The following is a 25,691-nucleotide window of genomic DNA, read 5'->3' as shown; positions in this document are numbered from 1 at the left end:
TTTTTAACAACTCTGAAGGAGCAGCAGGTCGCAGTGAATTGGTGCACATGTTTGCATTCTGGCAGTATGGAAATTAGTCAGGAAGTACCTTTTCATCCTCTGAATCTTAGCTGTATTTGGGCACATAAGCATTATGCTTGAAGATTTGGCTGAACTTCCTTTGTTCACAAAACATAGTACCAAGAGACTAACCTGATGTAGATGTTTGCAGAGAGACTTGATCATTCCAGGAAAACCTGATTCTGCCTGTTTTAAGATTTGGTCTTGCTAGAAAACCAGATTCTGCCTGTTTTATGAAGGGTCTTTAATTGAATTTGTTACCACTTAACTGCTTTCTGAGGTGTGACTTCAGTTTTTGGGTGAAAATCAATGGTTTGTTAGAAGGAAATTTTGTCTTCTTGAATTTTTTGTGATATACTTTTATTTTGCAGACTTAATTTTAAGAAATAAAGCAACTTTAGGACAGAAAATGCTCATTACCACTAGGAAAAAGAAAAATGCTCATTATCCCATTTTCCTTAAGATTTTTTTAACAGCTCTCCATGTTCAAATTTGCATATTTCATTTTATTAGAAGATAGAGGGTTAGTTTTCTGCATACAGGCATTCTCTGGGTCACGGCAGTGCTGTCAGAAAACGCTGTAACTTTGGAACATCAACACTTACAGCGCTGTAACTTTGGAACTTCAGCCTAACATGAACTGATTTTTTTATGAATTTATTTGAAAAAGTACCATAAGTATGGAGTACTGTAAGTTGGAGCTACCAAAACCTGGGGACTAGCTGTATTTTGATAAATTCAGTAGCTTATAAATTTAGGTTTTGTAATTGGGTTTTTGAGGTTTAATTTATAATGTACAGAATATTCATAACACAAAGATTTCATGGAAATGGTTTCTTATACACTAAACCCCACTCATTCGTGTTCTCTAGATTTGCAAACTCAGATATTCTCAAGTTTCTCTATGTAATATCTACACATTATTCGTGGAAAATTTTGACTATTCACGGAATATTCACTAAATAATGTATTTTCTTCTCAATTTCATGACTGAATGGACTTTTTGTGATGAAACTATTACAGTATTCAGGTATAAGCATTTTTAGAAGGTTTTTCTTGCGTTTGAACTATCAAAATATGTACTAGACAGTTATAACAGTTAAGCATTTTCAGAGGGGTTCTAAGTATTTGCTGATTTTAGCTATTTTTGGGGGGCCGTCTGGAATGCATCCCCCTCAAATATGGGGTGTTTACTGATGTAGAGAAAGTTTGAAAACAAGGATGGAGACTATTGTGAATGCGCTACATTTTCTTTGGTGTTTATTAATTTCTCATGTGTCTAGCATTTTTAAAGAAAAAATGATGTTTGTCATGCAAAGAAAACTAGTGACAAGTTATGATTTTTTTTTATCCATTTTTTAATAACAGGAATACGTATGCTGTAAAAGATTGCATTTCCAGGAAATCTTAGTTCTCTTTGTAGAATGGGTTATTACAGTATCTTCACATAGAGATGTAAGATATCAACAACTACCATACGCATTTGTCTGCTTCACTTGTAATCATAGAAAAGGAAAAAATTTTTATTTTGATTTAGGATATTCTTTCACATCTAAAGAAAACTATACTCTATATTTTGAATCTGTTGCAGAAATATATATTCTCTCCTTAGTAATGGAGGTGGTTTCAAGATTTTACTGTGCATAGGATTTGTTTATTTAGACAGCCAACGGTCTTTTTGAGAGAGTACCTCTCACTGGAGTATCATATGCAACTTCTTTAGTCAGAGCAATTTTTGTGGTTATTTTTTTATGTTTTCTGTAGTTTCTCAGTTTTTGTGTTTGTAATGGGTCTTGTGTTTTTAGAACACTAAAAAAATTGTAGATCTTTACACCATTTGTCACTTGTAGGATAGTAGTGAAATGTAGTTACAGAAAATCAGTTTAAACACAGGTAAACATATGTTTGTTCAAGTAGTTATGTGATAACTTTAATGAAATGTCAAGAAAATAAGCACTCATAAGAATCTTCAGCCTATGTTTGAGATATATTGTTACTGTAATAGTAGAGCATACCGTAGTCTTAAGTATATACTAACACTTTGTGAGGGCACATAATTGGTTTAAGTGAAGAGAGGTGAGGAAAATTCTGGTCGAGAGCATAAATTGTTACACACCACAAGTAATAATGCTCAATTTATTGTAGTAATAATAGATTTTGTACATGAAAACTTACCCAGCAGTTATATACTTAGCTATAGACTCGGTCGTCCCGACAGAATTTCAAAACTCGCGGCACACGCGACAGGTAGTCAGGTGATCCACCATTCCCGCCGCTGGGTGGCGGGATCTGGAACCATTCCCGTTTTCTAAGCCATAATTTCTCTGTCGGTTGAACGGACAACACCTATTGTTCGTTCCTCCATCTTGGATTTCTACTCGTTTGCCGAGAATTTGGATTGGTTTTTTGGTGCGTATTCTGTTTTTCTCTGGCTGGCATACGCTTATTGTGGACTGTTTTTCGACTTTGGTTTTGACTACTCTTTCACGATGTCTGACGCTAAGGCTTCACCTATGTTTAGAGTTTGTAGTAGGGAAGGTTGCAAGGTTAGGCTGCCGAAATCGGCAGTAGATCCTCATAGTATTTGCGCTAAATGCAGAGAGAATGAATGTTCTTTTAATAATACCTGTGTTGAGTGCGAGAACCTTACAGAGCTTGAATGGAAGGAGTTATCTTCATATGTTAGGAAGCTTGAGAGAGATAGAGTAAGGAAGGCTTCAGCTAGGTCATCTAGTAGATCTTGTTCTCTAGAACAAGAAGTTAACTCTCCTACTAACGATTTTCCCTTAGCCTCAGCTGCTTCTCCCTGTTCTGAATCCAAAGATTCTTCTTCAGAGAGGGAAAATGTAAAAGCTTCCATCAAGAAACTTCAAGCTCAGTTACGAGCTCTAAATGAAGGTAAGAGTGTGATAGTGACTTGTGCAGTGTCCCCAGTGCAGTGGAGGGGGCGTCTGACCGGTTTCCTCATTGCTCCTAGGCCTAGACCGCTTCCAAACTCCCAGGACCAGGGGAGGAGGAATGTCAAAAGCCGCAGGGAGGATGCAGAACATCCCCAACGGTCAGGCGTCCCTTCGGCAGATCCTGTTGTAAAGTCCCAGGCTGCCTCGGATTGCCGCAGAAAAGGCGTCCTAAGGGAGTGTTTTTCGGCCTCAGACTCTTCCTCTCCTAAACGAGGATGGAGTTCGGCCTCTCTTTCGCGCCCTTTGAAGAGAGCCTGGAAGGCTCCTAAAGGAGACGCGGCTGATTCCAGCCCAGAGCGTTTTCCCGAGAATTGGCCTTCGGTGCCTAAGAAGACGAGACAAGAGGAGCCCTCTCTTCAGGATCCTACGAAGAAGTTTTTGATAAATCTGCAAGAGCAGTTAGCCTCTTTAGTAGGCTCCTTTGCTAAGGATTCGACAAGGAGGAAAGATGTTTCGCTCCCTGTTAAGAGTTCCGCTAAGCGCCCCTCTTCGTATAGGAGAGAACCCTCACAATCTCCAGGGCGTTTATCGCCTTCGTCGAGAGACTCGTCCGACAGGAGTTGTTCTCCTGAGAGGAGAGTTCTTTCGCCCTATAGGCTTTCTTCTCCAAAGCGCCCTATGACTGGTAAGGCTTTGAATCCTGGTAGACAGGAAGAACGTAGCCTCTCTCCTATGAGACGCCGCGAATCGAGCAGAAGTCTCGATCGGTTTAGGTTCAAGGAACCGGAAGATAGACTAAACCGATTTAGGTATCAGGATCCTTTGGGTCTACAGGACCAGGAGCCTGGCAGGCGCAAAGAGGCAGCTAGACGCAAGAAAGGGCGTCAAGAGCCTCTCAAACCACAGGATTCAGGACGTCAGGAGTCTGCTAGAAGGCAGGAATCAGGACGCCATGAGTCAGGACGCCAGGAGTCAGGGCGCCAGGAGTCAGGGCGCCAGGAGTCAGGGCGCCAGGAGTCAGGGCGCCAGGAGGCAGGACGCCAGGAGTACGCTAGGCGTCAAGAGTTAGGGCGCCAAGAGCCTGTTAAGCGTCAGGAATCAGGGCGCAGGGATCTTTTCAAGCGCCCTGAATCAGGGCGCCAGGAGCCTATCAAGCGCCGCGAGTCTGGCGAACCAACCGCAAGGGCCTAGACAACAAGAGTCTAGTAGGCGCAAGAGTGTTTCGGACCGACAGGAGCCTCATTCTTCGTATAGAAGTTCGAACGTTCAGCGCTCCCCTTCTCGGGAAAGGAGTTCTTCTCCCGGGAAGAGCCCGATCACTCCCAAACGGTCTCCTTCAGTGGATCCGTTGGAACAGGTATCGGAAGAGGAGGAGCCCGTAGATGTAGCAGTTTCTGACTACAAGAGGCTCTCTCTTTTGCTGCTCAAGGAGTTCGGAGACTCCCTTCATCCTGCTGACCCTCCTTCACCAGGATCTTTGATGTCGAGCACAAAAGCTCAAGTCAAGTCTTCCTTCATCAAGATGCCCGCCCTGCTCTTTGTATGAAAAAGGCCTTAAAGACCTTTTCAGAGTGGTTGACTTCCAGAAGGGAAGCGGGCAAAACAGTTTTTTCCTGCCCTCCTTCCAAGTTAACAGGTAAACCAGGAAGGTGGTACGAGACCAAAGAACCTATGGGGTTAGGCCTCCCTTCATCCGCAGACGCGGATTTCGCTTCTTTAGTGGACTCTTCCAGGAGGAAGTCTTTGCTTTCTGCTAAAGCAACATGGGGCATGTGTGAGCTGGACCACCTTCTAAAGGGCCTCTTTAAGACCCTGGAAGTCTTCAACTTCATGGACTGGGCTTTGGGAGCGTTAGCTAAGAGAGCTCAGGACACTGACTTTGTCTCCATGGAGGAACTTTCAAGCGTCCTGGCTTGCTTGGACAGAGCGGTTATGGACGGTTCCGTAGAAGTTGCCTCGCTTTTCGGAACGGGAGTCTTAAAGAAGAGATCGGTCTTTAGCTCTTTTCTAGCAAGAGCCGTATCACCCTTACAAAGAACATCTCTTCTTTTTGCTCCTTTGTCCCCTCATCTGTTTCCACAGGAGACTGTTAAAGAGGTTGCTAAATCTCTTACGGAGAAGGCAACTCAGGATCTCCTCACTCACTCAGCCAAGAAGTTTAGGCCGGCCGTGCCTATCGAGAAAAAAGAGAGACCCTCTTTTGTACAGCCCTTTCGAGGTGCCTCCTCTTCTAGGACCCCTCTTAGAGGTCGCAGACCAGATAGAAGGAGTAGACCATCTAGAAGGTCCTTCGGGAAGTCTAGAGAGCAGGGAGTCCTCCAGACAAAAGTAGGCGCCAGACTACTCCACTTTGCAAAAGTCTGGGCGCAGAAGGGAGCGGACTCTTGGTCCCTTTCGATCCTGGAAAAAGGATACTTGATCCCCTTCAGGGAAAATCCTCCCTTGACGACAACTCCAAGGGAGTTGACTGCAAGATACTCGGATCCGGTCCGAAAGCTTGCTATTTTGCAAGCAGTGGAACAGATGATTTCCAAGGAAGCTGTAGAACTGGTTCAAGATCTCCAGTCTCCAGGATTTTACAATCGGCTATTCACCTGGTAACCGAAAGCATCGGGGGGAGGATGGAGACCGGTTCTAGACGTCAGTGCCCTGAATTTCTTTGTCTTGAAGAAGAAATTTTCGATGGAGACGTCTTCCTCTGTTCTGTCTGCTCTTCGTCCAGGGGACTGGATGGTGTCCCTGGACCTTCAGGATGCGTATTTCCATGTCCCAATTCATCCGGGCAGCAAGGAAATATCTGAGATTCATGTTCCAAGGGAAAGTATTCCAGTTCCGAGCGATGTGTTTCGGACTTTCGACTGCCCCTCAAGTCTTCACGGACATCATGAAGAATGTAGCTTATTGGCTACATCTGGAAGGGATCAGGATCTCTTTATATCTGGACGATTGCTAATAAGAGCCCAATCGGAGAAAAAATGTCTGGAGGACCTTTTTATTTACTCTAAAATTTGACAAAGTCCCTAGGACTTTTAGTCAATCGCGAGAAATCCATGCTGACTCCCCAGCAAAGTATTGTCTCATCTGGGGGATTCAGATGGATTCTCGGGATTTTCTAGCGTATCCTTCGCAGGAAAGGAGAGAACGCTGCTTAGAAAAGGTGGCAGTCTTCTTAAGGAAAGAACATTGTTCCGCGAGGGAATGGATGAGCTTACTGGGGACCCTCTCCTCGATGGAACAGTTCGTTTCCTTAGGAAGACTACACCTACGACCCCTTCAATTTTATCTGAAGGAGAGATGGGATTGGAAGTCCAACAATCTGGAGAAACCTTTCCAATCTCGAAAGGGATCAAGGAGAATATCCGCTGGTGGTTAGATCCACAGAAAACTAAGCAAGGGAATCTCCCTTCGCTTACAGAACCTCGCCTAGCGTTTATTTGCAGACGCCTCAGATTCAGGGTGGGGAGCGACCCTAGGTTCGGAAGAAGTGTCAGGCACTTGGGAAGGAGAACAAGTGTCCTGGCACATAAACAAAAAAAGAACTAAACAGCCATTCATCTAGCTTTAGTTCATTTCGAGGAACAGGTCTCAGGTCTGGGGATTCAGATTCACTCGGACAACACAAAAAGCCCCTCGCTTATATAAAGAAACAAGGGGGGACGCATCCTTTTCCCTGTACGAATCAGCAAAGGATCTGCTGATTTGGGCTCAGGAAAGGAAGATCTCTCTTCTCACAAGGTTTGTGCAGGGAGAGAAAAATGTCCGGGCAGATCTGTTGAGCAGAAAAGAACAAGTCCTACCCACGGAATGGACTCTCAATCCTCAGATTTGCCAGCAACTATGGCATCTGTGGGGAAGGCCCAATATAGACCCTGTTTCGCGACCAACAGGAATCACAGATTAGAGAACTATTGCTCCCCGATCTCGGATCCACAAGCAGTAGCAGTAGACAGCTTTCTGCTAGATTGGACGGGCTTGGACGCATACGCCTTCCCTCCTTTCAAGATAGTAGGGGAAGTATTGAGGAAGTTCGCTTGCTCGGAAGGAACAAGAATGACCCTCATGGCTCCCTTCTGGCCGGCCAGCTCTCGATTGGTTCACAGAGGTGCTGGAGTGGTTAGTAGATTTTCCAAGATCGCTTCCACTGAGGAACGATCTTCTCAAACAACCCCACTTTGACAGGTTTTCACAAAAACCTCCTCCCCGCTCTAAGTCTGACCGCCTTCAGACTGTCGAAGGACTTGTCAGAGCAAGGGGCTTTTCACGAGAAGTGGCGAAGGCTATTGCAAGAGCCAGAAGAGTCTCCACTTCTAAAGTATATCAGTCGAAGTGGGAGTTGTTAGAAGATGGTGTAAGGGGAAGAAAATATCCTCTTCCAGTACCTCTGTAACTGAAATCGCAGATTTTCTCCTATATTTGAGAAAGACTGTAACCTGGCAGTATCAATAGTGAAGGGTTACAGAAGTATGTTGGCCTCAGTCTTTCGACATAGAGGAATAGATCTGACCAATAATAAAGATCTACATGACCTTATAAGGTCTTTCGAAACCACGAAAGACCATGTAATCAAGAAACCTAGCTGGAACTTGGATGTGGTCCTCAAGTTCCTAATGTCGGAAAAATTCGTACCGTCTCACGCAGCTTCTTTTAGAGACTTAACGAGAAAGTCATTATTCCTCTTTGCGTTAGCAACAGCTAAGAGAAATTAGCGAGTTGCAAGCTTTGGAAGGTAAAGTGGGTTTAAGAAGGATTCAGCGATTTGCTCCTTTAAACCGATTTTTTCTAGCAAAAAAAATGAAAATCCCTCAAGGCCTTCAAAGCCTTAGCCAAGAACCTTTGAGATAAGAGGACTATCTTCATTAACAGGAAGAGAACTATAGAAAGGACTTTGTGTCCAGTCAGGGCACTCAAGTTCTACCCTGGAGAAGAAAAAGTTGCTGGGAGGTACAGAAGAAAGTCTTTGGTGCTCTGTAATGAGATCTGAAAGATCGATTTCCAAGAACGCCCTTACATTCTTCATAAAGGATGTAATAAGGGAAGCTCACCTTAAGTGCGATGAAGAGCACCTCAAGGTTCTCAGAGTAAGAGCTAATGAAGTGAGAGCCATAGCTACGTCAATGGCATTTCACAAAACATGGTCTCTGCAGGCACTTATAGAGTCTACGTTTTTGGAGATGTAATTCTGTGTTTGCCTCGAATTACCTAAGAGACGTAAAAATTTCGTACGAAAAGTGCTTTGCTCTGGGAGCGTATGTTTCGGCGAATTCAGTGCTGGGAGAAGGGGCTGAGGCTAATCCTTCGTAATTTACTTTAGTGTTTAAATTATCTTTTATTGGTGGTTGTTTTTATTGGTTAATTGTCATAGGAATAGGGAACCCTCTTGCAATTCTTAGATTATAACAGTACTAACATGGTCAGGTGATCGGGATTGGCTTCAGTGCTCCTTGTGATTATTTTTAGTAACCTTAACTCTGTCATGTAAGAGGGCGAGTCTCCATTGATATGACAAAAGGTCAAGGCTCTACCATGTAAGTGGGTCAGCCCCCATTGGTACGATCCAGAATAGGCCTCTGTCGCGTAAGCTGGGCTAGCCCCCATTGACACGATCCAAAGAGTTATTCAGCCATAGGTTCATTCCTCGTTGAAACTCTTGAGGCAGGCAGACTCATCGACAGTAGTCATGAAGTCTTCAGCCCAATCAGGTAGGAACCATGGATTATTTTTATCCAAGAACATAGGTTGTTTTTTTCCCTGTTTTTTAATGTATTTAGTTTAAGTATTATTTTTGTTTTTAGCTGTCTCTTGCCCGCCACCAAGGGTGCCAATCAGCTAAGTATATATCTGCTGGGTAAGTTTTCATGTACAAAAATGATATTGTTAAGATACAATAAAGTTTTGTACATACTTACCTGGCAGATATATACGATTAATGGCCCACCCATCCTCCCCTCAGGAGACAGGTGGAAGAGAAATTATGGCTTAGAAAACGGGAATGGTTCCAGAACCCCGCCACCCAGCGGCGGGAATGGTGGATCACCTGACCTACCTGTCGCGTGTGCCGCGAGTTTTGAAATTCTGTCGGGACGACCGAGTCTATAGCTAAGTATATATCTGCCCAGGTAAGTATGTACAAAACTTTATTGTATCTTAACAATATCATATTTTAATTGAGAGTGGGCTACTTCTATCCAACTGTGTTGGCTTGGTCCATATCTACTCACACATTATTTTAAAGTGTCGATAGCATTAATAGAAGACTAAGAGATCTTATAATATTTTTGACCTGGATCTTGCTTGGCACCTTGCTGTACCAGACAGCACAGCATATGGTACAGTTGGTTATATGTATGTATGGAACATGAAAAACACTTTATATTTTGTTTCTGCTTAGTAGTTCAAAAACAATTATGCCATCTTAATCTCTCAACTGTTTTTATTTTGGTAGTTTACGGGAGAACAAATGAGACTCCCTCCTGATCAAAGCAATCTTGTCGAAAGATTAGATAACATGCTTTGCCTTTCAGAATAATGTGTGCAGAGATAAGATTATATTGAAATTCCATGGGCAGATTTTGGTCTTTATTTTTAAAATGAAACACATCTCTGCCAACTATGAGTATTGAATCTGGAATATTAAGTATTTAGTCAATTTGTTGACTGAGGAGTATTTTGAATTAAGAATGAAACTTTATAGTTTCTTAATGAAAATGAACATATCCTTTTGTAATATATGATGATCATATGTCTTATTCTTAAAAAGTAGGTGTTGCTTTTGTGAAGTAGTGTTGAAGTAAATTTGATGATACTGACCCCTTGAACCCTGTATAGCTAATTGGAAGGGGGGTGGGTTAGAATATTCCATTGTGCCATTAGTTTGTACTTCATAGAGTTTTTTTATATCTTTTTTATGTTTGACATTTTAAATTATTCTCATTATTGCAAGGCAGTGGGTAGTGTAACCAACCTGGAAAGTTTTAACCTACCATTGAGCTGCGAGTTCTTGGGTCAAGAGTCCTTAGGCTCTAGAGGGTGAAAGTTTTTTCACAGTTTTTCTTGACATTAAATTCAGTAGCTGATCTTCAGCTATTTGTAATTTCAAGAAACTCTACCAAACTGACAATTAGTACAGGAGACTACCTTTACTTTTCAACATTCTGTTGAGAAATACCTTTTCTGTGAAGTAAAGAAGCTACTACAAACTGTCTAATCAGGAAGAAGGAACCTGACATAAATATGTATGTTATGACAATAAAGTTGTTACAGAAAGTACCTGTCACAGATCTTGACAGTTAAGTATACAGTAATATCCCGAACTTACGCGAGGTTAGGTTCAAGACCCACCCTCGCATAAGGGAAGGTTTCGCATAAGTTTGGCAGTCTTTAAAAAATGCTAAGAAATACTTGCTTCTAGAGTTTGAACACTAAATATGACCCAAATCATGCTCCCTAAGTATTAAGCTAACTTTTAAATGAAATTAAAGCTACTGTAGTTAATACATTACCCTTATAAAAAGAAATAACTGATTAGCTTAAAAATAGTTACTGTAACTGCTACATACATTCGTATACATTTTCGTAGACTATACTAACGTTACCCCTAATTCATAGGGTGCCATTTTCTTTTCCCTCAGAGTAAAGAGAAGTTTGCTTTGCGTCACTAGATAAACTTCATAAGTCTGTAACAAAGGTACACAATTCAATGAAATAAAGAAAATGTGTATGTACATACATAATGTTTGCATGAGGGTAAAGTTAAATTCAATCAATTTTAAATCATGTACTAGTGTGAAGGAAGCTAACTATGAGAGAGAGAGAGAGAGAGAGAGAGAGAGAGAGAGAGAGAGAGAGAGAGAGAGAGAGAGAAATACGTACGTCATGTGAGGTAAAAAAGTGAGAATGGGATCACATCTTCTGAAAGTACATTAACTGTATGTGCTGTAATTACATAACATAGTACATATAGATTTTACCAGCACTTTTTCCGAGGTTAAGATAGTAATTTTCACAGAACGACAACTTTGTTTATGTCTTTTGTGTTTTACTAGCTGATCATGAGGGTCTTATATAGTGACAAACACTGTGAAATAGGTACGTAACTGCCATTGTATATGTGTTTTCAAAAATATAATAGCATACACGGGATCTCCATACTGGTTTTACGTTTGAAACCATAAAAACTTATACTAATTGTAGTATACTAATATGTACTTCAGAAATTAAAGTTTTGAAGGGACATAATCTTTGAAAAGTGCAGTAACTTTATGAGTGGGTATTGCATCTTGTAAAAGTATGTATACACTAACTGTAGTGCTGTAATGACCTTTGTATCATATTAATGCATGTACGAAAATAAAAATAATAAATTTTTAATAAAGATTTTATACAGAAAAGTTTTAAAACTTAAAAATTTACATAGTAAATTAAACATAAACACTTTTGCAGTGTTTCTGGAGGATTAGCAAATGTTTGCACTATTGTGAAGAACTCGCGTATGATAATTGGTTAGGTTCCAATGAAAGTTTGCACTATTGTGAATTCATGCAACTCAAATTGCGCAAGTTCGGGGTATTACTGTACAGGAAAAATCATTTACTGATTTTACAAACTCCTGTTGTTAGAAGTTTCACAGAATAGATCATGTTACTGGTCACACTGATGAGTTACTTAGAGACTAACCTTATGAATTTATATACGTATATGCTTGAAAATTTGGTTTTAAAAAGTATATGAATAGTGATAAGATCCTTTGAGCATTATTGCTTGTGGTGGCTGTGTAATGGAGTCATGTCAGAATGATTGAATGAATTATTTTTTTTCTTCCAATTTAACAGGTCTATAGTAGTAGATGGCCTTTTCCTGCTATCCTGTCGTGATTTATGCTATAGAGACTTGGCATTGGCTGTCCAGTTCCCATTTAAATGGTACCTTCCTCTTCACCAAAAGATTATTCAGAATACTAAATCATGGCCACACAATACTTTCTGCCGGTACTGTGTATATTTAGAGCCTTCTCCTGGCTTAGCACTCCACAGCTGCAGCTTTTCTTTCATTGGAAGTTGCACTCTACTGATGAAGCTTTCAGGTTTTACGACCTTGTTTGAGGGTGACTTAGAGGTACCTGTAATATCAGGTCCCTCATTGTCTCTTTCCTGAGGCTGGGCCACCTGATATTATCTTCTTGTCAGGGAGTACATTAACGTTTTAGAAATTAATGCTGTAACACCAGGAGTTTTTTGGCTACTTAGATGGAAAGGAAATCTATCAGTGTATTTTGAGTCACGGTTCATTTGAAGACCATAGCATTACCAGACAAGACCCCATTCTACTTATGTTAAGCCTACACAAGAATGAGCTTAGGGACATGACCATCATGGTAACTTTGTCATTAGTGCAGTGTCTCCATATGATAATCTGTAATTATGAATGGAGCTTGGAAGGCCCACTGTCATGTCTAGTTTCTTTTTATTTGGTCACAAAACACTTAGGTCTTGAAGCTCTTTCTTTTTCACAGATTGATTTCTATGACACATTTTTTGAAAAAATGAAAGGAGTAATAAATTAGTTTATAGAATTCCTAGGTTTTCTTTGTTTGTTTTACTCTTGACAATCATCACAAAGGAGGTAGGACTTTGCACAGTTTTCATATTTTAAAGACTTGGTTCATTTCAAGATAAATTCATGTAAGAGCATGATTACAAATGCACTTTTATGTTCCTCCATTAAGTTCAGTTTCACCACATACTATAAACGCATACAGTTTTGTACATAACCTTGGGGAAAAATAGTTGCTGAAGTAAGTTTGCAATTTAGCCATAATTAGCACATAAATGTTTTAATGAACATGATTTTCTACAGACCTTATTTTGAGTTGAAGGCAGCTATAAACCAACAGCTAGAAGCTCAGAAAACAAAGAGTGCGACAGCTAGAAGAAAGTGTCACTGGAGCCAAGATGACTTATGCTCAGGCCCTTGCCAACCTTGAGACCATTTCTGATGAAATTCACAGGGGTAAGTATCTTGCTACAGTTCATTATATTAACATTATAAAAATGTAATTTGAATATTTAACATGTCTTTGTGGAAATTGAAATCTTCAGTGTACAATAATTTTAGAATTGTATCACGGGCAAAGTGTTGAAGATTTATGATGCTAAACAATTTTTATAAATAAGTATGTGTGAATACCCTTATTTTTGAGTCTTAATACATTTAAGAAATCATTGTGAAGATGGAAATTAGCTTCATGTTTAAGATATACGCTTGCATTGTTACATGGTTCTTTTTTCATTCCTGTTCATGGATCATGTATGTACTACACTGATTTCTGTACTGTAATTTCCACTGGTTATTATGGATAATTAATTTTGACTGGTCAAAATATGTGTAGACATGCTGCATAAAGTTCAAATAAATTATTTTCAAGTGGTTTTGGCATCAATGGCTTTTCACATGTTAGTTGATTGCTGGCACTTGGTAATTTCTTCATCACTTAAATTGTGCCCTCTTTTATGAAACATGCTTCAAGACCAATTAGTAGATTAACAACTGTAAACAAATCAATGTGCATATGAAAAAGAAAATATATATAGTACAATGAAGGCAGAGGGAAATCAGATGTTATAAAAAAAAAAAAAAATAATGATAGTAAAGTTATGTACTAAATATGTGTCTTGGGTGGGTTGAAATAATCAGCAGTGGAAAATGTGCTTGATGATGCTAACATGCAATTAATTCAAAACCAGTTTCTAGAAAAAGCTGGGGCATGGTTCAAGTTTTAAGAATATTATTATTCTTATATAGTCACCACTCAGAGTTAGGTAATAAATGAGGCACTAGAGGTGACACCATTGGTTTTGATGATAGTACAGCCACTCCCATCAGTTATGGAAAATGTAATTAAAAAAAAAAGGTTATTGAATTTCTCCAAATGTCACCTGACAGCCTTTACATATCCAGAGTTTTATAAACAGTTGATCATATGTGGAGAATGGACTACACTGAGTATTTTATTCATATGGTTGTGGTCCTTGGTTGTAATAATAAATTTTCTTTAGATTCATGATCTTTAACTCCCAATCATATTTTCTCACAATAGTATACACTTAGAGATAAGGTCATGTATAGGATTAAAATTTTTGCTCTGGAAGTCATGTAATGCCATCACCAATTTTTTTTCTTACATTACCAGACCCGCCAGTCTCAATTAGACTTGGGAATTCGTGGTGTTGGTGTCGGAGCAGAATCTCCCTTGCCTCCTCTCCAAGCAGTAGATGGGGGAATACCTCTTTCTGGAAATCCTCTCCATTATGCTGGGTCTAGCTTAGACTCAGACACCCAAGACGATTATAAAACTCTGCCTGGAAAACTGGGATCAGTAGCTGCACCAATAATGTCGTCTGTGGTAAATATTTCCTAGGTGTTCAAGTTTTTATGAGAAGTTAGATATATCCAATAATAGTAAGTCATTTTAGTTTTGTGTACGCTTTACATATTTAATATTTGTACATCTTTCAGATGACCCCTGAAGCAGCTCGTTCACTTCTTGCTAGAACCCCTTCTACCTCAAACTAGTAAATATGCCTACTGAAAGTCTTTCCACCACAGTTTCAACATTGCCCAAAACGACAGATATCTCATCCACTGCATGTACAACTGCGTGTGATGTTGCACCAAACAGTGTAGTGGTGGATGCAGGAGATATGGTTGTTGAAGAAGTAGATGGGGCAACTGCATGTACAGATTTATCAGGCTGGCAGGTTAGTTTTAAGTCAGCAATGCTTGAATTAGTGGTATTCTACACTCTTGGCTGTTTTGTGGTAATATTTCCTGTTTGCCTGATGTGCAGTGCTTTGATATACCTACGTCACTGATTATTGATATACTTGGCATCATTTTGTGTGAACTGTGTCTGTGATAATTTGAAAGGTTTTAAGTGCAGTATAAGTGTTTGGTATGGTTAAATTATCACTGTCATTGCAATAACTTCATTGTTTCTTGACTTTGGCCTATTACAGTACATTCAACAGTTTCAGCTTCTATAAAAGATAGAATATTAATTTGTTGGGCACTGAAAGGATAAACTCCTATATTTGTATTTTGTAACTAGAATATTTTTGAAAGAATTAGAAATACAATATTTGTATACTACTGTTTTTACGTATGTAAATAATCAGTTTGTTTTTGTACTAAAGGAGGTAAAGCTGCCTGGCACATATAATAACAACTGGGTTTTATAAAGATTGTGGCCTTTGCAAATATAATAACAAAAACAAGGAACTGGGTTTATAAAGATTATGGGCTTTGGTGAAAATAACTGTCAGGTGTCTGGTTACAGCATTGCTTTAGCCACTACATTAATTTTAGTAAAATGTAGTGTACATGGCTAAAGGGAAGTTTGTGGTATGTGCATCCTGACTGAAAAGAAAATGGGATGGCAAAGCTGATTGTGTGCTTCAGTTCCAGTTCTATACATGTACTAGAATTATTTTTTTTTGATAATTTTATTTGGTGCTTATGAAAATCAGAATTTCATTACAGGGCAGAAAATGTGAGATACTGCAAGTTGTTTTATATAATCTGAATATTGGAAGGATTAATTCTTTTAGTTTTCTTTAGCCATAGGGGGGATTTTAGTTGATGAGTAAGACCTGTCAAATGTTAGCACAACTTCGAGATTGTCAGCTGCTTGGGACTCAATTAGATTATTATATTATATGGTAAAGAAATTCTGACACTTTTATACAGTGTGAACAAAGGATTTGTGGTTGAATGAGTGGATGCGTACAGTTGGATATTTATTTAGGTAAGAATTGATTAAAGGGAGCGATAAAAAGTGAAAAAAAAGCAGAAAGCATGGCTGATGGAGGTCAAAGGAATGCTGCAGAAAACATCAGTACCATTACAGTACACTGAGCAAACAGGACATCCCTTTGAATTTTACACTGCAATCAGTCCATATTAAAATGATAACAGGAGTTGATGCAGAGAATTCAGTGTTCACATAAATTAAAAAGTTTTATCTAGGCAACATTGTACACTTTGTTTTCGGTAATTTTGCATATTAAGCATTTTGTTATAGTTAAAGAAGTGGAAGTTTTATGATCAGAATTTTTTTGAAGATGTGACTATTTGATTTCTATATTTATATGTATTCTGCTACATATATAAGTATTACAATAAGGTTTTTATGAACTTATTGGTAGATTATGGCATTTTTCAATCCAACAGGATTGTCATACAGAAGTAATTGTATCATGTACTCTAATTGGTCACTTTCAGAGAATGGAGGATAATTCTAACAGTAAAACTTGTGACTGTCCAAACTTCAGTCAGGAGAGAATGTCAAGTTTTTGGAAATCAAATAAGGCAATATTCCAGAATTTGCAATGTACCTTTATAAATCCAAATACTATAGTAAAAGTTGAAGTTTATTACCAAAGATAAATTGCTAGGACCAGCTAATGGTTGTTGAGTATTTTGGCTTGATGATTTATTGAAACTTTCTAATACAATATGAGTAATAATAATGAAATTCCCAAAGGATCCATCTGCTGGCAAGTCTACAGATTTACTCCACTGTATTTCAATACCTACACTTGTATAGAGATTAACACTGTTGCATAAATGGTGTTTATATTTTTTGTTTTGCTGAAATATGAACATTGGCCAGTTGTTGACCAGTATTAAAGTGGAAGAGAAGTGAATCATAAGGAAAATTTAGCAGCCTCTGTAAGATTAATTTGCATGATGCAGCCATTTTTTGTGACAGGATATACATAAGAGAGGGTCTACTTATTTCCAGTAATAATAATAATCGTAATAATAATAATAATTATATTTTTGTTTGGAATTTGTATGCTTTCATCATCATCATCATCAAAAACATTTTTATGTCAATGAAGTTAGATGTGCAATGAGATCTGTCATCCATCATGTGTGCATTCTGCCTTAACTCCCATCATTTTGAGTTCTTAAACATTTTTCATGATTAATATTTACCTTGTAATGGGGAATCACTATGCTATTTTATAAACTGGAATGGGCAAAATGTTTGCTATACAATGTCAAATGGTAGTTAAGAAACATTGATAAAGAATGTCTCTTAAATATGTACCTGTTTTGCGGAATGTTAGGGTGTTTGTCTTTCACTGCACATTGTTATACCTACTTCTATTTTCTTTAAGTGAGCATCATTCACGCCTTAGCTTTATTACTCACTTATGTTTTAAGTGTAAAAAATTATTTTGGTTTCTTGGCCATTCTAGTGCTTATTGCATTAAATTTAGAATGTTATCAATTATTTTAATTGAGTAGTAATGCTTCATTGTTTTGTGCAGGTAATTGGTTTAGGCAGCCCAGCTCTCTCCTCAGCCCAGTATTTGACAGTGGAGGACCGTGATTCAACAATCTCGGACACTGAAAGCTTAGCCAGGTGTGTAGGCTTTTATTGAAATTTAGGCTTAAGATATTTTGCTTTGCTTAGATATTGTATAATTAGAAATGCTTTTCATATTTCCAATTGTAGTATTAAATACAAGCTCAAGAATTATATTTGTCAGAATGAATAATGATAAAATGTTCCTTTCATTTTTTCAGCATTGAAATGCTTAGTGATGAAGCTATTGCTGGTCTGATGTTAGATGAAGAGCTAGCTGAGGCTTCAAATGCTATGGGCACACCACTTAATACGCCAATATGTGATTTGCCTCTTCCTTCATCATCTAGTATGTGTGCTTGGCCAACGATAGTACAGAATTACATAAACACTTCTGCAGAACCTCAAGACACTTCTACAACACAAACTGTGCCTGCAGCTGAAGAGGGTAGCCAAGAATCCTGCTCTAGAGTGAGTGAGTCATGATGGGCCCTTCATCTTGAAGATTCCTTCAGTCCCATGACAAGACAACTGAATCCTCCTCAGAGCTTTGCCTCTCAGCCACGATTCCTCATCCGAACACACTCTTCCCTGAAGATCTTAATCCAGGTTATGTTCCTTTACAGAATGTTTGCACCCTTTTCTCTCCAGAGGAATGTACCTTCCTTAAGTCCACTAGTTCTTCAGGACCACTGCGGCATAGTTCTTCTAGTAGTGAGGAGGCTAGGGAAGAACCTCATCGTAGCTCTTGGGTATTGGAAAATGTGCCACAGATGCATGATGAAGATACCACTGCCAAGCCATAAGTATTATATACTAATCCAGTTTGTAATTTACCTTTTTGTTTGTTATAACAATCTTGATGCTGTGCTGACCCAACCACTCTAGTTTCTGCAAACATTTTGTCAAATGCTTTTGATAACATCCATTGATAGACTTGTATTCCCAGTTGACTGCCTTCACTCTGTAATATTCCTTGTAAATCTGAATTTTAATGCTTTTTGTACATTGCATAACAGAAAATAAACATGGTTCAGATTTCATTATTCGAATAATACAAACATTTGTTTACTACTGTCCCTGAAACAGGTTAAGCATTCCATTCATGCAATGGTGTCAAAGAGTATATCAACATTTTTTCCATACATTTCTTCTATGAGCAGATGAGAGGACATATTTTTCTTGTACTTTATAGAGCAGTGAGTTTGTGCTATTAATGAAATTACCATACTGATCTCCTCATATAAATGATATTTGGTCTTATTAAGACTGGATTCACATACAATGTTATACTCTATACAGTTCAGGATGAATGAATCATGCCATGCTTAATTAACAGTGCAGTATTAAACGAGGAAAGAGTGGTGTAGAAACTGATGATAAGTGCCTGAAAGGAAAATTGTAGTAGCTCTCATATTTGCTGTACAGTGTATTGTTCTGGAAAAATTGCTTTCTGTTAGTGAAGAAATTTATTCCTTGTATCGTTTTAAGTGCTTTTTATTAATAGCTTATTTAGGAAAGTTTACGCACTAGCGTTACATTAATGGAAAGATATTCTCATACTGTAAAAGCAATTAAAATTCATTGCCATATCGATTCTTGTTGTTGTATGGTATCAGTTGTATTACAGTACAGTATACTGATATTTGTGTGTATGATCAAGGTTGGTTAGATGTAGTTAAGTATTTAATGAGAGAAATGACAGAAAGGTTTTTGGAACATTTTGGCATGATATTCTTACTTTGCAGAATAATCATACCCCTGTATTCTTAAAAGCAAAATGTGCATGGATTGTATTTTGTGTTACATTGATATTTTACTATTCAGGTTTATGCAAATACTTGTATCACAGGGATGGGTGAAAACAAATAGTGCATGGGATAAATATTTTAAAAAAAAAAATTGAAACCTGTTATAAAACAAGCATTTGCTTGTTTTATTACAGTACTTAAAAAAAAGATGCATATTTTCCTTGAAATTAGATGGAAGTTATTAAGATATCATATCACATTATTGATATCGTACGCAGTATAAAACAATTGCTTCCCTACTTATTAAAAAAAACTGCTCTAAATTATGCTCATGCTGATATTCAGTTCGAATTGATGATATGGTACCTTATATTTGTGAAATTTAATACTGTAATCTGAGAAAATGAAGTGAAGTTTGTAACTTACTGTTTTTGTTAAGTGAATGTTGCTGCCTTCTCTTCTTTAAAAACAAATAAGGCCAGAAAGTGATACAACAATAGATTGAATATCTCTTTTGCATTAATTTGATTGTGCTGCTGTCATTTCAAAGGTCCAGGGATGGTAGAGTATTCCTGGAAAATTCTTAATTATGTTCCAATCTAATTGAACAAAATCCTAATTTCATGTTATAGAACTTCGTGTGCCAGGATCTTGTCAAAGACAGGGTGGTAGATTTATAAATGCTGTAAACCTAAGTTTTTTTGTTTGTTGTATTGATCTTTTTTGGAGTAATTTTGCTCTACAGAATATGAGCTCCAAGTTTCCATAGTTATTATAAGTTTTGAGTCAATATGTATTTGGTGGCAAGTCATGAAAACATTTTTTTTAATTTGATATCTTCTGTTGATAAATACGTAGTAGACTTTAGCATGTAGTAAAATAATAGTAGAAGTACTGATGATATTAATCACAATTAATTTTATTTGTGAAGCAGAAGGCAGCAGTTAGTCCAAGCTGGAAATAAGTCATTTAAAAGAAATGAATTTATCATAAGTTTTAATAGGACTGCAAGTGGTCAAGTGAGAATTCTGTGTTAGACAGTAGTCATTTCAAGTAAAATATTGAAGATGCTGTAGATCAGTTTTTTCATTTAAATTGTGTTACTGATGTAGATTTTTTTTATATAGGCACAGTAAGTAGCAGGCCAGAATATAGCTAATTTGTTTTTTAGAGAAAGAATGAAAGTTAGAAGTCTGCCTGTAGATGGTGTTTGTTTTGGCTTGAAAATACAGATGGTGCTCATGTCTTTTATTATTATTATTATTATTATTATTATTATTATTATTATTATTATTATTATTATTATTATTATTATTATTATTATTATTATTTTGTTTGTCTGAAGCTTCCAATCAGCTTGGAACTGTCAGTAGACATTGCATTGTAAAATATAAAGTATAAAAATCGGAATTTATTCATAACTGGCACAGAATGCACATGCTTAAGATTTTGTTTTGATTGAATTTTTTTTAGTGTTGGGATGCATAATACAAAAAAAAAAAAGACAAATACAACCACAGCTAAACTTTGTTTTACATCATACTGTACTCAAATTATTGTTTTCAATGTAAAGCTTCAGTTGTTTGTGTACAGTACTGAAAATTATACTAAAAAGTCAAGTTTTTATCTGCTTACTGCAGTTAGTCAGTTTTCTATATCTTTGAGACTCCCAAATTTTGAGTTATGCATAAATTTGACAAATATTTTTTTTAGTGTGGGTCATGAAGAATTCAAGAATTTTTTTTAAATAGGATAAGTTTTTGTAAGGATTGTTATATGTACCTATTGTTCTGGACGAATACTTTTCAAGTTGCCATGTTAAGGGGGGACTGTTTAGCTATAAGAGAGCTGAGGAATGTCTTACTGGTATCTTTTATGTTAACAGGTTCCAGTTACCAGCCTGAGTGCTTTTTTGTTTATTAAACAATAATTACTTGAACTTATGTTGTACTTTGTATTGGGTTTACTTCCGATAGTTTTTGAAAAAATACAATAGTTATCAAGGTACAATTTGTTTAACATACTGCTGATATTGTGTGACTCTTTGGTTATTGTCATATTTTGTTGAATGGAAAGGAAAGTTACTGAAGTAGAAATTCTTGTGTGAAATTAATCTTTTATATAAGAATTATCTGCCAAAGTCATGTGTTAAGTACTGGTCCCATTCCTATTTAATTTTTATTTTTAAATTTTGTTTATAATTTTTTAGATTACTGTCCCCAAATCAAATTTCACTGGTTATGTTTGTATGAATTTATACTACAGCATTATGTGCTGTAATGTTGTGTGATAGTATGATTTTATGCATACTATTGTGTGATAGTATAATTTTCTGTTTAAGTGGATTTTCAGACAAATATTTTTGAAAGCCTAAAGTATGTTTTCCATGTAAAATACTCATATACATTACTTCAATAGGTTTTGTAATTTGTGGTATGCATATCATCAAAATCGTAGATGTCATTACATTTTTTTTTTTACAGTATGCTAATTCTTCATAGTATATATTAATGATGTATTTTGGTGCAAAAAAATATGTTGCAGTACTACACTGCAGTGACAGGTAACTGTACTAAACCCAAAAGCACTTTATGGACACAGTAAAGGTGATTGAACCAAATTTCCAGGTTTTATTTGGTGCTGGAAAACTTACCTTATTAAATTGGTGGTTATATTTCAACCAGCTGATCTAGTCTCACTTATTACATTATCTAGTCAAGAAATTCTTCATATTATGTACACTGCAGTACTTAGGAGGATTAAGTACAAAAATATAATACTAAGGAAAACATTTCCCATCCGTTATAAAAATTTTGACTTTAAAAAACAGGGTTCAATAGTTTTTTTTTTTTTCCAAAGAATTTTTTTTTTTTTCTCCAAAACATTGACCCATTTGATTAATTTCACTTGTGACATATGGGCATCAGTTATTTTTGATAAAGTTCAACTAATAAACTAATTTTTCAAGTTTCATTGCTATATTCGGGATTTAAAAGGAATGTTTATGCCATATGTGTACAGCATTTGTTAGAGAAAGGGTACTTTACATGCAACATTTAAATAATGCCCATTTCTGCTTAGCAATTCCTTACCACTTTAACTTCTTATATTTATGAATGGAATCTTTCAAACTCAGACCATCGTTTCATCTGTTATCTGGCAGCTTTGTCTAGTTGGCTTGTGTGCCATACTATTTTCAGTACTGTTATGCATCAGCTTATTAAGAGTTAAGGAAGGGGATATCTTTTCAACTTTTCAGTCATTCAAAAACTTATTATTTGTAAAAAGACTCGTTTGTGGGGCTCTAGTTACTGACAGTAACTTTTTAGGTTTTGATTTCTGGAAAAGAAAGATACTGAGTTGGTAGTGAGATCCTTCTGTGAACCTCTTGATTCAGGAATTGACTCCAGTTTATAAAATTATCTGTTGCTGAATAGTTTCTAGCTAAGGAAATGAGTTTATCTTTTTGTAGGTCAGTGAAATTGATATGTATAAATATTTCATTAAGCCTTTAAATGCTTAATGTTTCATCCTCTAGATAAAAATTGTAATTTATATCTTAATACGTGAGATTTTCCTCCATAAAGTGTGCACGTTAAGCAACAAGTTACCTAATATGTACTGATTTTGTATCCCAACACATTTAGAATTCATTGTAAAGTTTTTATTGTAAAGAATACTTATTCACTGCAATTTGGTTTGTGGTCTTGAGTTGTGAATGAGGTGAACTCTGAAAAGCAGAACTTCATGAGTTTAACATTCCAAGGGTATGTTGTTTTGGTGTACGTATACAAAAAGGCACACACCAGTCGCAGCAGCAGCAGGCAGTGTGCAATATGTAATTGTGCCAATAATATGTTCTTGTACAAGCTTGTTAATAAACTTGAATATGTTGTTATGCCTTGTAAATTCTCCTTCATGTACTTTGAGAATATTCTAATCTGAACCAAATTTCAGAGCAATGCATGATAAGGTAAGTACACTGTACTGTCAGAGATGTTATTGTGTAGGAAGATGTCGCTTGCGGGGCTGTGGACAGCTTGGTGAGGTGGTACTTAATATTCTTTCTCCTGTAGTGTAGGGGTAGTGCTGTCAGTACACCTCTTGCAGTGCATTTTAGATGTTATTTGAGGTTGTTTGCAATGTCCTTTCAGACTGTAGCTGCAACCCCTGTCATTTATCTTAATACTATATCTGTTCATGTTCTCTTTCTTCCATCTTACTTTCCACCCACTCCTAACAACATTGTTTCATGGTGCAACTCTGAGGTTTTCCTCTTGTTACACCTTTAAAACCTTTTTACTTGTAATTTCCCTTTCAGTGCTGAATAAGTGCACAGGTCCCAGTGCTTTGCCTTAGGCCTAAATTTTATAATCCATTCTATTCCTAAATAATTTTGTCTTATCAGCAGTATTAATGTCTTGTTCCCATATTTTACCTTTCATTCATGAAGACATGCCTTGTGTGAGCTCTAAGGGTGATGTTCAAGAAATTGATTAGAGGTGTCTTAAGTCCTTTTTTAAATGTACGGCCAAAATTTTGATAATTTCTCTCCAACTAAAAAGTTTTTTTTTATATTTTGGTTTAACCAGGTTGTTTGTAATACAATTTGGCTTCAGCTACATTACTTTCATTTATTCCCTTTGATTTTTTTCTGTCTGGCTGTCCAAATTCTTCAAGCACACCTTCCATTGTTCATTTTTTTTTTTAATTTGTAAATTAATTCGTTGGCAAATCTGACTGCATAAGAACCTAGATATGACTCGGTGCCACTTTAATCTGCATTTTTGTTGTGACCTATCACTACTTTTGCACGTAAATAACTCAACTGAGCCGCTAAGTTCAACCCCTCATTCCTGTTACTCTACCTCCATCATATTCTTTCTTCCATCTGACTTCCCACCCTCTAACAATTATTTCATAGTGCAGCTGCAAGGTTTCCTTCCTGCTACACCTTACAAAACTTCTTACTGTCAATTTCCCGTTTATTGCTGAATGACGTCATAGGTCCCAGCACTTTGCCTTAGGCCTAAATTCTATTCTATTATGAATACTATCTGACAGCTGAAGAAGAATGAAAAGGCGTGGAAAAATTTAGATGCATGAAATAAATGGAGAAGAATATTTGCATATTTGAAAGATTGGTTTAATTAAAATGTTGAGAGATGATTTAGACATGGAAAGGATGAAGCCAGATAAGTAGGTAAAAAAAAAAAAAAAAAAAAAAAATAAATACAATTGTTGAGAGGGTGGCGGGGAACAAGACCTGGAAACTCCTTGACAGGTGATATGAAAGTTATAAAATTGAGAGAACTATTTACGGAGGCTACACATACCTTATTTAGGATGCTGACGAAAGCTATTAATAAAGGTGAATGGTGTGGTATGTGTGAGTAATCAATAGGCTACACTCTAGATGAGCCTTTGCAAAGGTGCAGGAAGGTATTCATGTTGTGAAAGTTTACTGCAGAGGTTTTCTCCTTTCATTTATATAAGTATTGACAACTGTTTATTTTTGAAATGAAGAAAGAACTCATCTCTCCATGCCAGGATTCAAACCTGGGACGGAGGAGCAGATGTTCATTGCTACAAAACTGAAGCAGACGTGTTGTATTGAACTGTGTGCATGTGTGTTTTATAATGAAGGTTCAAATTTTAGACCAGATTAGCTTTATGCGCAGAAAAGTTGCTTCTACTAACCTTGGTAGGAAACTTGACTTGGAGAAAAGGTTCTTAATTCATTCCAAAATTCGTTTGCAATGCAACTTACTATACTCTGATTTTTTCCATCTGTCCATCCGCCTATGGTGGTCGCGCATGGTAACACTGCGTCCCTGGCTTTGAATGGTTACGCTATGTGTAAGTTTTAGTTGAATAAAAGGATATCTTGGTGTACATTTGCAATTGAAAAGTGTTTTAATAATTTACTGTATGCAAATTACACCGTTAATATTCGAAATAGGATATTATTTAAAGCCAGAGACGCAGTGTTACCATGCGCAAACACCACAGGCGGATGGACAGATGGGGAAAACACAGAGTATATTATAAGCCACTTTAATCTAAACTAAACAACTGGGAAATGTAGAGTTAATTACTATGGCTGAATGTGCATACTAACTAGTGAATAAAACCAGTTCTCATTTTTAGAGTTGTAGTACATACAACTTGTCTCCTTGAAAGTATTCTTCGTCTCTCCGTTTGGCAATAGATTTTACGTGTGGTTGATGTTCATGAACTCAACTCATATATACTGAAATGGCCTTTAATTTGAAAGAGTAGTTATCTGGAGTCGATTATCGCAATCTAGTTATTTTTCTAGATCTATGACTTCAAGTTGTTTTTTATTTGAAAGCCTGGTGATTGTTATACCTACTCTGTTGTCATTGAAAGTTTTGCATTATTTCAACCTGCACAGATAAAAATAACGTGCGGATATCATAAGAGACTCTGTAGTAAGAACTTAAATCACGAGTGCTAATTTAAAATTTATAAATATATAAACTGACTAATGGTGAATGCGTTATGATAGTAGTTGAAAGGGGATACCTACCTACCTACTATACTCTGTTTTTTTTCATCTGTCCATCCGCCTGTGGTGTTTTTGTA

At 37.0% G+C, this 25,691-nt stretch overlaps 1 protein-coding gene and 1 pseudogene across 3 annotated transcripts in view; both read left to right on the top strand.

Moving 5' to 3' along the window:
• The window catches only part of LOC135195581 (SH3 domain-binding protein 5-like), a 132,793-nt gene that overhangs the window by 89,267 nt on the left and 17,835 nt on the right, over positions 1-25,691 (top strand). The gene's annotated exons all lie outside the window — the stretch shown is intronic.
• LOC135195582 (uncharacterized) lies at positions 14,219-18,871 on the top strand (annotated as a pseudogene).

Source organism: Macrobrachium nipponense, chromosome 16 (genome assembly GCF_015104395.2).
Source record: "Macrobrachium nipponense isolate FS-2020 chromosome 16, ASM1510439v2, whole genome shotgun sequence".
Lineage (NCBI taxonomy): Eukaryota > Metazoa > Arthropoda > Malacostraca > Decapoda > Palaemonidae > Macrobrachium > Macrobrachium nipponense.
This window is presented reverse-complemented; position numbering and strand designations above follow the sequence as displayed.